The sequence below is a fragment of the Triturus cristatus genome, chromosome 6 (genome assembly GCF_964204655.1).
Source record: "Triturus cristatus chromosome 6, aTriCri1.1, whole genome shotgun sequence".
Classification (NCBI taxonomy): domain Eukaryota; kingdom Metazoa; phylum Chordata; class Amphibia; order Caudata; family Salamandridae; genus Triturus; species Triturus cristatus.
Genome location: NC_140589.1, coordinates 127,726,817 through 127,739,310, shown reverse-complemented (window position 1 = coordinate 127,739,310; position 12,494 = coordinate 127,726,817).

Sequence of the window (12,494 nt, the reverse complement as noted above, 5' to 3'; positions counted from 1 at the left end):
CAATTTATGCAATTAACTTTAAAAGCAAAAAAAACCAAAAACACGAATTGATTTCCCAGTAACGATTTAAACCCTCTGGTAACTAATCTCACAAATCAGTTCCCGTTTACATTTCTCGTTTTACTTTATCTCGCATTCCCTATGCCAATTTGCTTTTTCCCGATGTTGTGTTTCTGTAGTTATTTTCCATGCCTTGCAAAACAAGGAGAGGGGCTCAATTAAGTACAAAGAGATAGAGCAACAATAACTGTTAGGTTAAAACGAATTTTCTCTTTGTGCTAGGCTAAAGACTTATGATACACAAACAAACCTATTATCAGTCACCCACTTACACACTATCAGATAAGGTTGGGCCCGCCTACCGTGTAATGTTGGAAAATTATCAGTAAAGAGACTCTTTCATTGGTAAAAAAAGCATTGATTGAAATTTATTAACAAATTAAAAAGAGCTATCACATGATCACAATGCATAAAAATAGAATAGTCAAAAGCAAGTGACAAAAAGACAAACCTCACTTATGACAATAAGATAAAAAAATGTATATGCACATTATGTCAAAAAACACACACAGTTAAGAAATATAACTCTCAAAACAAATAAAAAGGGACAATAAGACATACATATAATTACGTAATGGGAGGAACAATGACAGACATCAAAGTTATGTCTTGAATGTGTGGATTTGTAATTACAGTGAACAGAAACAATCTGATAGAAGAAATCCCAAACAAACGTCGCAGTGTTCACGCCGTCTATCAAAACAATTTGATAGACGGCCTGAACACTGCGACGTTTGTTGAAACGCGTACTTCGATTCGCGCAGCCGTACATAAACAACCGGGTGAATGAAAGGAAAAAAACAATCTAACTCTGATAAGACGGCTTGTATAAAGGATGTTTTGACAATTCAATTGATACTCCACTAGTGCATCCCCATACAGGAGATCGCACCGTTCCTAAAGTGCAACCAACCAAGACTTGGGATTTCTTCTATCATTAACAAACGTCACAAAAATGTCTAAATAAAGAACATGACCTCACATATGTAGTGAGACTCCATCACATTGAAGCAAGGGATTATTGACAAAATTATTCTGTGGAGGACTTTATTTCTGTCAGTCCTGAAGAAGGTGGCCTTTATCATTAAACACCACCGAAACGCGTCGACGCATAGATTGTGGGTGGAATTTGTTGCGGAACTGAACCCCAATTAGGGTGCATTGTCACCAGATTGTTTCTGTTCACTGTAATTACAAATCCACACATTCAAGACATAACTTTGATGTCTGTCATTGTTCCTCCCATTACGTAATTATATGTATGTCTTATTGTCCCTTTTTATTTGTTTTGAGAGTTATATTTCTTAACTGTGTGTGTTTTTTGACATAATGTGCATATACATTTTTTTATCTTATTGTCATAAGTGAGGTTTGTCTTTTTGTCACTTGCTTTTGACTATTCTATTTTTATGCATTGTGATCATGTGATAGTTCTTTTTAATTTGTTAATAAATTTCAATCAATGCTTTTTTTACCAATGAAAGAGTCTCTTTACTGATAATTTTCCAACATTACACGGTAGGCGGGCCCAACCTTATCTGATAGTGTGTAAGTGGGTGACTGATAATAGGTTTGTTTGTGTATCATAAGTCTTTATCCTAGCACAAAGAGAAAATTCGTTTTAACCTAACAGTTATTTTCCATGCAACATAACTCTTGTATAACGCATACTGTGAACGGAGTCACCTCTAAGAGTTCAGATTGCGAGTGGGTATTCATGATGGGGGGCGATTAAAAACTGTGGCCCTGGGGCTCGGTGTGATGCGAGTTTCTCACGGTGCGTTCAGCGGATCAGACCGGTGTTCGGACCACAGACGCCGACAATCCTTGGCCTTACGTTAGAGTGATGGTCCCTTATGTGCTAACTGCAATTGTGACTTTATGAGTAAGTGTGTAATGGAGGTACACAGCTGCCAAAATACTGGCAGCAACAAAGGGAAAATAAAATGCGCTGCTTAAACATGAATGGTTCGGTTGTTTGTGGGTTGTGTGTGAGTGTGCGTGTGTGCGTGCATGTGGTGTATTAGTGTATAGGATTTAAGGAGGTATATGCAGAAGAAGAGAGTGAAAAGATGGTGCTGAAGATGAAAGAGATGATATGAAAGATATGCAGAAAGAGGATTTCAGAATGTGTTGAGAAAAGAGCGTTTTCCTTGATAATGCTAACGCATTGGTAAAAACAATCGTTCTGGCCTGTTTTAGGCATAGGTCTGATGTAGCTTTTAAAAGATTGAAAATTGTAGGGGTGCGTTATATTCACTGTTAGTCGGCACCCGCATATAATCAAATGTGTACTCAGGTATTTTGTGTGCAGTATATTAAGAATTGTATAACCTATATCGATTTAAATAGAAGTGTTAGCTATGTACAAGCATATTGTGAATGTATTAGAGAAATGGATAAGAGCTTGCTATATATAAACTCCAAGCGATGTTAAAATGTGTAGCCTAGAATACGTGATTGTAGACTGTTTCGTTTAAACATACATGAAAGAAAGATGTAAATGTCAATAGTGTGATTTAGACATGCTTGTGTAACCGAAGTAGTGACCAGAATTCACATATATCGTTGAGGCGAAAAGCCTGTTATTTTCTTGTGTTAGCCGAGGGCAATAGGCCAAAGAGGATTTATTCCAGTAGAGGTTTTAGGCTGTAGTAAATTGCAAAGTTAAAAGATGTGAAGTATGTCTGCCTTGCATGATCTCACCCCAGGTGCAAGGACAGTTGCTCATTAGTAGAGGAGTTCTTTGTTCACGAATTGACTTATGTAGTTAAAGCCAGACATGGGAGTGCATTGGAATGTGCCAATCGTAACTCCTAGTGCGGACGGTGTCTGGGACTCAAGGCCAAGCTGATGGACGATGGAACTGGACAGCGCTCTATGGAAAATTACTGAGAGACGACCCGGCTGAAGAGGAGGTGCAAAGGGCGTGTTCTGGGATTTGGGGTTCTGTATTAGGGAAAGCGCCCCGAGGGTGGAGGCAGAACAGAGCAGCCCAGAGCAGAGAAGAGTTAGGCGAAGAGCTAGAGGGGGCATTTTATGGATCAAGCTCTCTAAGTGAAGACTTCTTAGGAAGTTTCACTCTGACACCTTTTTCTCGATTGAGGGTCTCAAGGGATTGCTAAGTAGGGATGTCATCTAGTACAGAGTAAGGACAGAGATGGTATGGTCCAGTGTCCCTAATATCGACATTGGCTTGGTAGTTTTCTACCTCATGCTTTTAGAAATTGTGCTTTTAATTATTTTTGGTCGTATGCGGATTCTTCGTAGAGTAGCATTTGTGTTAGTGCCTATGTACTTGTTATGCCTCGTATTGAGGAGTTTGTATCTTCAAATCTTCATGCTGATAATAAAAGCCAGAGAGCCAAGAGATTAAGTCTCGAGTCCTTGATTATGACAAATTGCGGACAGCATTTTTGATAATTGTGTTTATTCCCTCTACGCTATTGGGCAAGTAAAAAGTTCCATCCGACCAGAGTGGGTTCTAGTAGATAATTGACGGATACTAAAATGGGTCGGAGCAGTTGGTAGCAGAGACGGATGGTTACTTCCGATAGCGAGGGACGATTAGATTAGATAAGGATAAGTGATCCTTGAGGCCCATAGACGATAAGTGATGGTGAATCATCAGATGGTGAGCGGGAGACGACGGCGGCAGATGAGCATCGACGACGGCGGCAGATGAGCATCGACGACGAGTAGCAGTGCGGCAGGAAGCAGCAGTTCCAGGAGTGAGTATGAACAAAATGAGATGTTGTAGATTGCGGTGTTGATTTGTTGTGTGATGTCTTGCGGAGTTGATGTGTATGTTGAGTGATTGTGAGATCAGGCTGTGAGCGCGCGCAGCCTGGGAGTTGTGGTGTAGAAGACACCTGAGAGAGATTTTGTTGACCACCCAAAGGAGATCGTGAGGTACCATCGATCACCTGGACCGAGATAGGGGGAGCGAATGTGTGTGTGTATGGCAACTTAACGCTGGTCGTGGGTTGTTGTGTGTGGATCGGAGTGTTAGTAACCTATCAGTGGCGATCTGTCTGGCCGGACGGGGGCAGACGGTCGCCAATCGAGGTCAACAAGGTCGAGAGACTGCGGACGAACAGTCAGAGGCTGTGGACGGACAGCCAGAGAAGTAACTTAATCGGTTATTTCAGTGTATGAATGGGACGCGAGTAGGCGAAACGTGTCTGGAGAAGGGAACTGCTGCAACGGAGGAAGGTGACTTCAGAGAGTGTCGCGCTGTGATAGGCCGGTTGGTGTGAGTCGCGCTGTTATTGGAGGATTTAAGAGTAGGAAGTAAACAGAGCGCGAGATCGAACTTACTCGTCATGAAGTGTCTTAAGGTTTTACGAGAATTGTGTAGAGGCGACAAGCATGTGGTCACTCGGAAGGGAGAAGAAGCCCCTCCCGAGGATAACCCAGCACATTACATGGCAAAGAATGTGGGGTTACATACCATAGTTTGGATCGAGAATTGGCATAAGATTACACAAGGTGAAGGGGAACTAGCTTTCCCGAGGTATGGTTCATTTAGACTAGCGGTGCTATACCAGCTGAAGTCGGTGATGGGGTCCTTAAGACCCTTGCCGAGACCAACACAGTTGGAAGCACTACATGCGTGGATTAGAGCCGCGCATGATAAGGAAAAGGGAAGGAGTCAGGAAAGGATGAGAAAATCGATCAGGGCATTTCAAGATGCCAAGTGGGATGCAGCGGAGAAAAGATGGAGAGTGCAGGCAATTGAGGAAGAGAAACTGTATCCCTTATTAATAGATTCGACGGGGATAAGGCATGTGAAGGCACAGGCTGAAGAAAGTGACTCCGATGATGGAGTATTGGAAAGATTGTTGGAGGAGAGACCACCTCCTTACAATCCAGAAGAAGCAGACGACAGGTGGGGTGAGAGAGGGGAAGCTAGAAGAGTAACAATTCAACCCGAGACTCGAGTGGAAGGGTTGGTCTCGTTTGGAACAGAGAGTCCACTAAGTCAGTCTGAGGCTAGTGGGAGGATTGAGAGAGAGATGAGGTTACCGGATGCATTGAGGGTACCGGTCACCATTGGACCGATTGTGTCGATTTATAGTCCAGAATCGGAGGAAAGGGAGAGGTCCGAACAGGTAGCGGAAAGAACGAGGAGGGAAAGCGAGGAAAGTGGGTTGGAAGGGACAATGGCCCGACCTCCAAGCCCTATGGAGTACACCATTGGTAGCGGTGTCAGATACATCTAGGGGCGAAGAGGAACAGAGACCGGTGAGGCCGAGAAATCGGATGGAGTCGAGATCAGATTTAAGGTCATGGGTACCATCAGAGAGGCATCAGAACCCGAATGTGGTCCAATCGGAGAGAGAGCGGGCTAATTTTAGGAGTTATTCTGCTCCTATAGAAGCACCAGAAGAGAGGAGAGAGAAGGAACCAGAATGTGAATATGATGAGGGACGTGGAGCAAGCTGTCAGGTGCTGAAAGGAGCCTTGAGAGCAGGGATGATAGACATAGTAAGGCTCAAGGCAGAGGTAGATGAAATAATATATGGAAGTCTACCTCTTGAGAGAATAGTAACATACAACCCGGACGAGCTGTTTTTTGTAGCGAAAGATGTGACTCGTGAAGCACGAATTGCACATGAGAAATTAAGGGGATTGGCGAAAGAACATGATGTGGATTTATCCAAGACTAGGGCGTTGCAAGGAAGTCATAGGATGCATTATACCGAGCGGGAGCTGGAGGAGAAAAGGGTTGTTGGATTAAGGTCACATGCCAGAGAACTGATTCTAGCCATGCGACCATGGCTGATGCTTGATAAATGGGAAGAGAGATGGTCTAAGAAGAAGACCTCTAAGGGAGCGGAAGGAGGGACTCCGGGTGAAGGGTTGCTACTAGCAAAGACCTTCCCGTTGAGGGAAGTGGCGAATGGAGGATATGTGCATGTACCATGGAGCAGGGGGGATTTGGCATCATTTACAAATGATTTTCCCAGGCTCAGGGAGAAGCCTGCAGAGTGGTACAAGCAAGTTGAGCGTTTTGTTAAGATTTCGAAGGTATTATGGATCGATTTGAATACTTTATTCGATATTGTGGTTCCGGGAGATCTGTGGAACACATGCAAGGTTGCTGTTGATTGGCCGGACTATGAGCCTGATAGGAACATGATTACAAATGGTCCGTCGCCAGCGGTGATGAGGCTGTAAGATAAAGTAATTACCTGGTTGAAATCGAAGGTTTCACCCCAAGACATTTATTGGGTGAAAATAGACAGCACAGTGCAGGAACCAAAGGAAACAGTACATGAGTTTTACAAGAGACTTTTGAAGGCTTTTAAGCAGTACAGTGGCCTAGATGAGCTGGAAACGAAGGATATGGGACAGTTCGTTTCTAAGTTTGTGTTGGGTTTGAAGCCCGAGGTTAGTCTCATGATACAGCAGCATTTGATCTGTTGGCAGAATAAGCCCGTGGATGAAATCTTGCGGTACGACAGGTACTGCACGGATGAGATTGAGTCGAAGCACAAGAAGATGAAAGATAATTTGTTGCTTATACAGATGCAAGCTGCTCAGGGACCGCCGAATGGGGGTCCAGTGGTAAAGAGACAGGGAAATTATCAGGCAGGAAATCAGAATGTTCAGGGTCAGGGAAGGCCAAGGCCTATAGACCCTAGGACAAGCATAGAGGTAGCGATACTGAAAAAGACGACTGCTTCTCACCAGTGTCACCAGGTGGGACACTGGAGACGCGAGTGTCCCCTGAACCCCTGCAATCAGCAACAGATGGAGGGAGGAATAGCTCAGGTCCCTGGGGCGGAACAGGTACAGATGGCGACTACACCGAGAATGATGCAAGGGGGGACCGGCATCTCGCAAGTGCAGGTTCCCCAGCCACCCAGGATACAGAACATACAGCAGGGAGCTCGAACTTATTTGCAGATGCCCATGTTTGAAATAAGTGAGGAAAAGGATACAGATTTTCTGGCCCGGTTGAGTTTAAGCCAAGATGATGATTGCATACTTAGGGCCATTTTAGAGGTGGATCAGAGAGGACCCTTTGTGGAAGCAGAGCTTGACGGACACCCTACTACCTTTTTGGTCGATACGGGGGCTACTAGGTCGACTATAAGATCAGCAGTAGTTCCGGGTGTGGCCCTTTCCGGGGAAAGTATACAGGTTGTTGGAGTGGCGAAAAAGAGGCTAGTTAGCCCTTTGACAGAACCGATTCCAGTCAGGATAGGAAACTTTAGGGATCGACACCAGTTCGTGGTGTGCGATTCTAGTCCTGTTTGTTTATTAGGGAGAGACTTATTGTGTAAGCTCAATTGCACAATCTACTGTACCCCGAAAGGAGTAGAGGTACAGACAAGGGATGGTGATGCGACCTTTAAGGTTGCAAACCAGCGGGTGTGTGTGGAAATGTACCCAGCTTTGACGGTGGAGGAGCTTCCACTCGATTTGAGGGAGTCAGTGTCGACTGACGTGTGGGACCTAAGTGGAGAGGAGATTGGCTTAGTTAGGGGAGTGGAACCAGTGAAGATACAGGTCAAGCCAAACGCGGAATTCCCGAGAACCGCTCAGTATAAATTATCCCCCGAAACGATTGCAGGGATTAAACCTGTGATCGAGTCCATGATTAAGCAGGGAATACTGGTGGAAATCATGGGTAGTCCATGCAATTCGCCCATTATGGGACTGCAGAAACCAAGTGGGAAGTTCAGGATCGTACAAGATTTGCGAAAGATAAACGAGATAGTTGTTCCATGTTGTCCAGTGGTACCGAATCCATCTGGGATACTGTTTCAGATCCCATGTGAAGCTGAATGGTTCACAGCTTGTGTCAAGCATTTTTTTCGATTCCCCTACATGAAGAGAGCAGATTTCTTTTTGCATTTAGATTAGAAAATCGTGTATTAACATGGTGTCGTATCCCACAGTGGAATACGGAGAGCCCATCGATTTTTAATCAACTTTTGAAGAAAAACCTTGAAAGTCTTGTGTTGCCACAAAACTCTGTTTTAGTGCAATACATTGATGATCTGCTTGTTGCGTCAGAAACCGAAGACGCTTGCAGAACGGATACGATTGCGTTGTTGAATTTCTTGGGAGAAAATGGTCACAAGGTGTCCCCAAACAAGCTGCAATACTGTTTACCTGAGGTACAGTATTTGGGGCACAGAATTGAAAAGGGTAAAAGGAAGGTGTCTCCAGACCGCATTGATGCGATTCTGAGAATGCCAGTTCCCTCGACGCAGAGGGAAGTTAGAATGTTTTTGGGAATGGTGGGTTATTGCCGCCAGTGGATCCCAAATTTTTCCTTTGAAGCGAAGCCTTTACAGCGGCTGACGCGAAAGGACGTAAGTGTTCCGGTACCATGGGACGACGACTGTTTGAAATCATTTCTGAGGCTGAGAGAAGCCTTATGTAGCGCTCCTGCGTTGGGAATGCCGGATTACAACAAGGCATTTGCATTATTCTGCTGTGAAAGAGAAGGTTGCGCGTTAGCAGTGTTAACCCAGAATCATGGAGGTGTCCGTAGACCAGTTGCCTATTTCTCAGCTACCCTAGATCCGGTAGCTTCTGCGTTGCCCGGATGTCTCAGATCCATTGCGGCAACAGGTGTCAGCATCGAGAGATGTGAGAGCATTGTGATGGGTCATCCTCTTACTGTACATGTGCCACATTCTGTTGAGCTGTTGATGACTAGGACTAAAACACAGCACCTCACGAATAATAGGCTGACTCGTTATGAGCAAGTTATTCTTGCAGCCGATAATGTGATATTGAAGAGGTGTGCTGTTTTAAATCCTGCTACATTGTTACCTGTCCCAAATGTAGATAATGAAGATTGTGAGGACCATGATTGTCTCGATGTGACTGAACTATGCACCAAACCAAGACCAGACATTGTCGATGAACCGCTCCCAGTTTCAGATGAGATCTTCTTTGTGGACGGTTCATGCTTAAGAGACAGTGTCGGTCGATTGAGAGCAGCGTTTGCTGTATGCACCATCGCGGGGGTGGTTGAAGCCGCTTGTTTAGAAGGAGTACACTCCGCGCAGGTGGCTGAGCTTATTGCTTTGACTCGTGCCTGTGTGGCAGCTGATAAGATCCGTGTAACGATTTACACGGACAGCCAATATGGGTTTGGTGTGGTGCATGACTTCGGACAACTATGGTCCCAGAGAGGATTTATGACGTCTTCAGGTTCACCCATAAGAAATGGTGACCATGTGCGAAAGTTGCTTGAAGCATTGCAAGGTCCTGATGAAATTGCTGTTGTTAAATGTGCTGCACACACGAAGGGAAATGATTTTGTTTCATTGGGTAACAACTATGCCGACGAAGTAGCTCGGTTTTGTGCAGAGCAGGGATGTAATTACACGGAGAATCACATTGAGGAAACTGAGGAGAAAACAGTGTATGACCAGATGTTAGCAATGGCAGACTCATGGGAGGAACTGAAGCAGCTTCAGGAAGGGGTTTCGGATCAGGAGCGAGACAGTTGGATACGAGCTGGATGTGAGAAAGGAGATGTGGATATATGGGTTTCGAATGATGGACGAGCGGTGTTGCCGGAATGTTTATTGAATCCCATGGCGAGGTTGATACATGGTGCTGTACATCTTGGTAGAGACGCAATGATGAGAGTGTTTCGTCAGACTTGGTACAACCCGAAGTTTCGGGCGGTGGCTGAAACCGTGTGCCAGAGGTGTGTCACTTGTCAACAGATGAATGTAGGAAAGAGGACAGCTGTGACGTTGAGTCACATAGGGAGGCCAGGTGGACCTTTCAATAGGATGCAGCTGGATTTCATTGAAATGCCGAAGTGTAATGGGTTGAGGTACATATTAGTGATAGTATGTGTCTTTTCCAGGTGGGTGGAGGCATACCCTACACGCAGATGTGACACACTCACAGTAGCAAAACTATTATTGAGGGAACTCATTCCAAGGTACGGGTTCCCGACGTCCTTTGAATCGGACAGAGGGACTCATTTCCACAGTGAAGTCATGAAGTTGCTTTGTGCTGGCTTAAATATAGATCAGAGGTTACATTGTAGCTATAGACCAGAAGCTTCAGGGATAGTGGAGCAGGTGAATGGAACTCTGAAGGCTCGGATGGCAAAAGTGTGTTCGTCAACGTCCCTGAAATGGCCTGACGCATTTCCTTTGGTCCTCATGAGCCTCCGAAGTGTGCCTGATAGAAGGACTGGATTGTCACCCCATGAAATCCTCATGGGGAGAGCGATGCGTTTGCCTGCAATACCTGCCACTGCTCTGATAAATATCACTGATGATATGATCCTGGACTATTGTAAAGGCCTTGCTGACGTGGTCCGTTCTGTGTCTCAGCAGGTGCAGACAGCAACGGTTCCAGCTGCGAGTGACCTGTGCCACGACTTATGCCCAGGAGATTGGGTCCTAGTCCGCAAACACGTGAGGAAGAGTTGCCTGGATGCTAGGTGGCGAGGCCCGTTTCAAGTGATCCTCATCACGAACACAGCAGTTAAGTGTGGAGGTTTACCGAACTGGGTGCATGCTTCCCGTACCCGCAGAGTTCCAGCACCCTTAGAAGATACAGCCCCTCTCGAGAACGAAAACCCAGCTGAGCTTACAGAGCCACCTGAGAGGGCCAGTCAAGCTGTAAGGGTTGCTGAAGCAGCTGATGGTGCACTGAATCAAGCTGAAGAAGAACGTGAGAAAAGCACTGACCCAGAAACAGGGGAAGGAATAAGAGGTGCAGTGGGCAGTACAGAATCGAGTTCTGCCGAGGAAGAGGAGGCCAGTGCACAGGGTATTGAAGGGAAGACCGGAGGTGCCACTGAAGCAGAAAGGGTTTGGCCCGCAAAGCAGAACCGGGTAAACCTCAGGTTGGCGCCGAGCACAGATCTTGCACCAGTTTCGGAGGAGCCAGAAGAAGAATCGAGTGATGAGGAGCATCCTCATGGTACTTTGAGAAGGTCAAAGAGAACTAGAGTGCCAAGTCGGAAGTACGCTTCACCAGAGTGGGCATATCCAGTGACTGATGCCAGGTTTACCGAGCACGGGAAGATTGAGGTCAATGACATTGGTCAGCAGTTCTCCGTTTCCGAGAGTAGAAGTGTTGCTGAGAATTCCAGGATTGGAGATCGATGGAATCCTGACCATCAACATCCCGAATCTGCCATTTCTAAGCCTCATTCGTGGTATGATCTTGGACACTTTCGATTTCCCGACGTTCACAGTTGTGCCAGCTCCACAAGAACTGACCATTCTTAAGCTTGAAATATTGCAGGGGGTCCTGGAACTGTTGGGACCAGCAGTTATTTTGGACTGATTCAAGAGTGTTGTAAAGCGAGGAAGAAGATAACCTAGATCCGAGTGGAAGAAGAATAAAATTAGGGACTTTCCGTTGTAGAACGAAGAAAAGTTAGGGAGGTTTGCCAAAGTTCACAAAAGGGACATTAATGAGAAAGAGACTTACCATTCCAGAGACTGTATTGAACATTGAGTATATTCCGAAGATGGCAGATCCTGCAAACACACATCGTAGGGCTAGACTGATAATAGGCACATTGGTAGGAGTTGTGATAGCCACTATATTTGCAGTAGTGATAAGTTCGTACATGGTGGCTCACAGGCAGGAGGGGGAGGTTCAGGGAGCACCTACACCTATTACCCCAGGACAGAGAGGTGTCAGTATCAGAGAACAGGGAACATCAAAGTTAAGGGAGGATCGCAGACTCCACATGGATTTGTCGAAGGGTGATTTTAAACTTAATGCCTATGCGAAGTTGTTGTACGAATATGTTGATGCGATGGACGTGAAGGATTGTTATGTGTGTATGCAGTTGCCTGCTTCAGTAGATGAAGGTATCAAGTATCATCATCTCCCATTGACATATGGGATTTCTTGTAGTTTATTGCTTAGTTTATTTTACGACAGGAGGCAGTTCGAGTATTTCTTTTCAAATTTTGATACGGTACTTCCTGAAGTTCCAGCGATCAGGCATTTGAATAAGTACGATTATTATAAGAAAGAGGAGAGACTCCTGAAGTATTTTAGACCTACTGTGAAGTTGGATACTGCGCATGCTCACAGGCATAACCTGACATGTGCGTTATCTGAGACGGAGAAGAAATTCATTGATCAGGTAGAGGACAGATATAGAAAGTTGACCCAGACACGAGACACCGGAGATAGTCCATTGGATTGGACTGAGGAGGAGAAATCTCACAAGTCCAAGGGAAGCTATGGACCAATAGCATTAGATGAAGTGCAGAAAGGGAATTTGTGTATTGGACGTCCTCAATCAGCTACGGAGAAGGTTGCAGTGGGACATAGCACCTGTTCCCAAACCTTCACTATGGAGGCTTCTGTTAAGGACTTTATGCAAGGTCCAGTAGAAGTGATTCCGACAGTGTATTATGTATGTGGGAAGAATGCTTATGTCAGATTGCCTGCAAATTGGTATG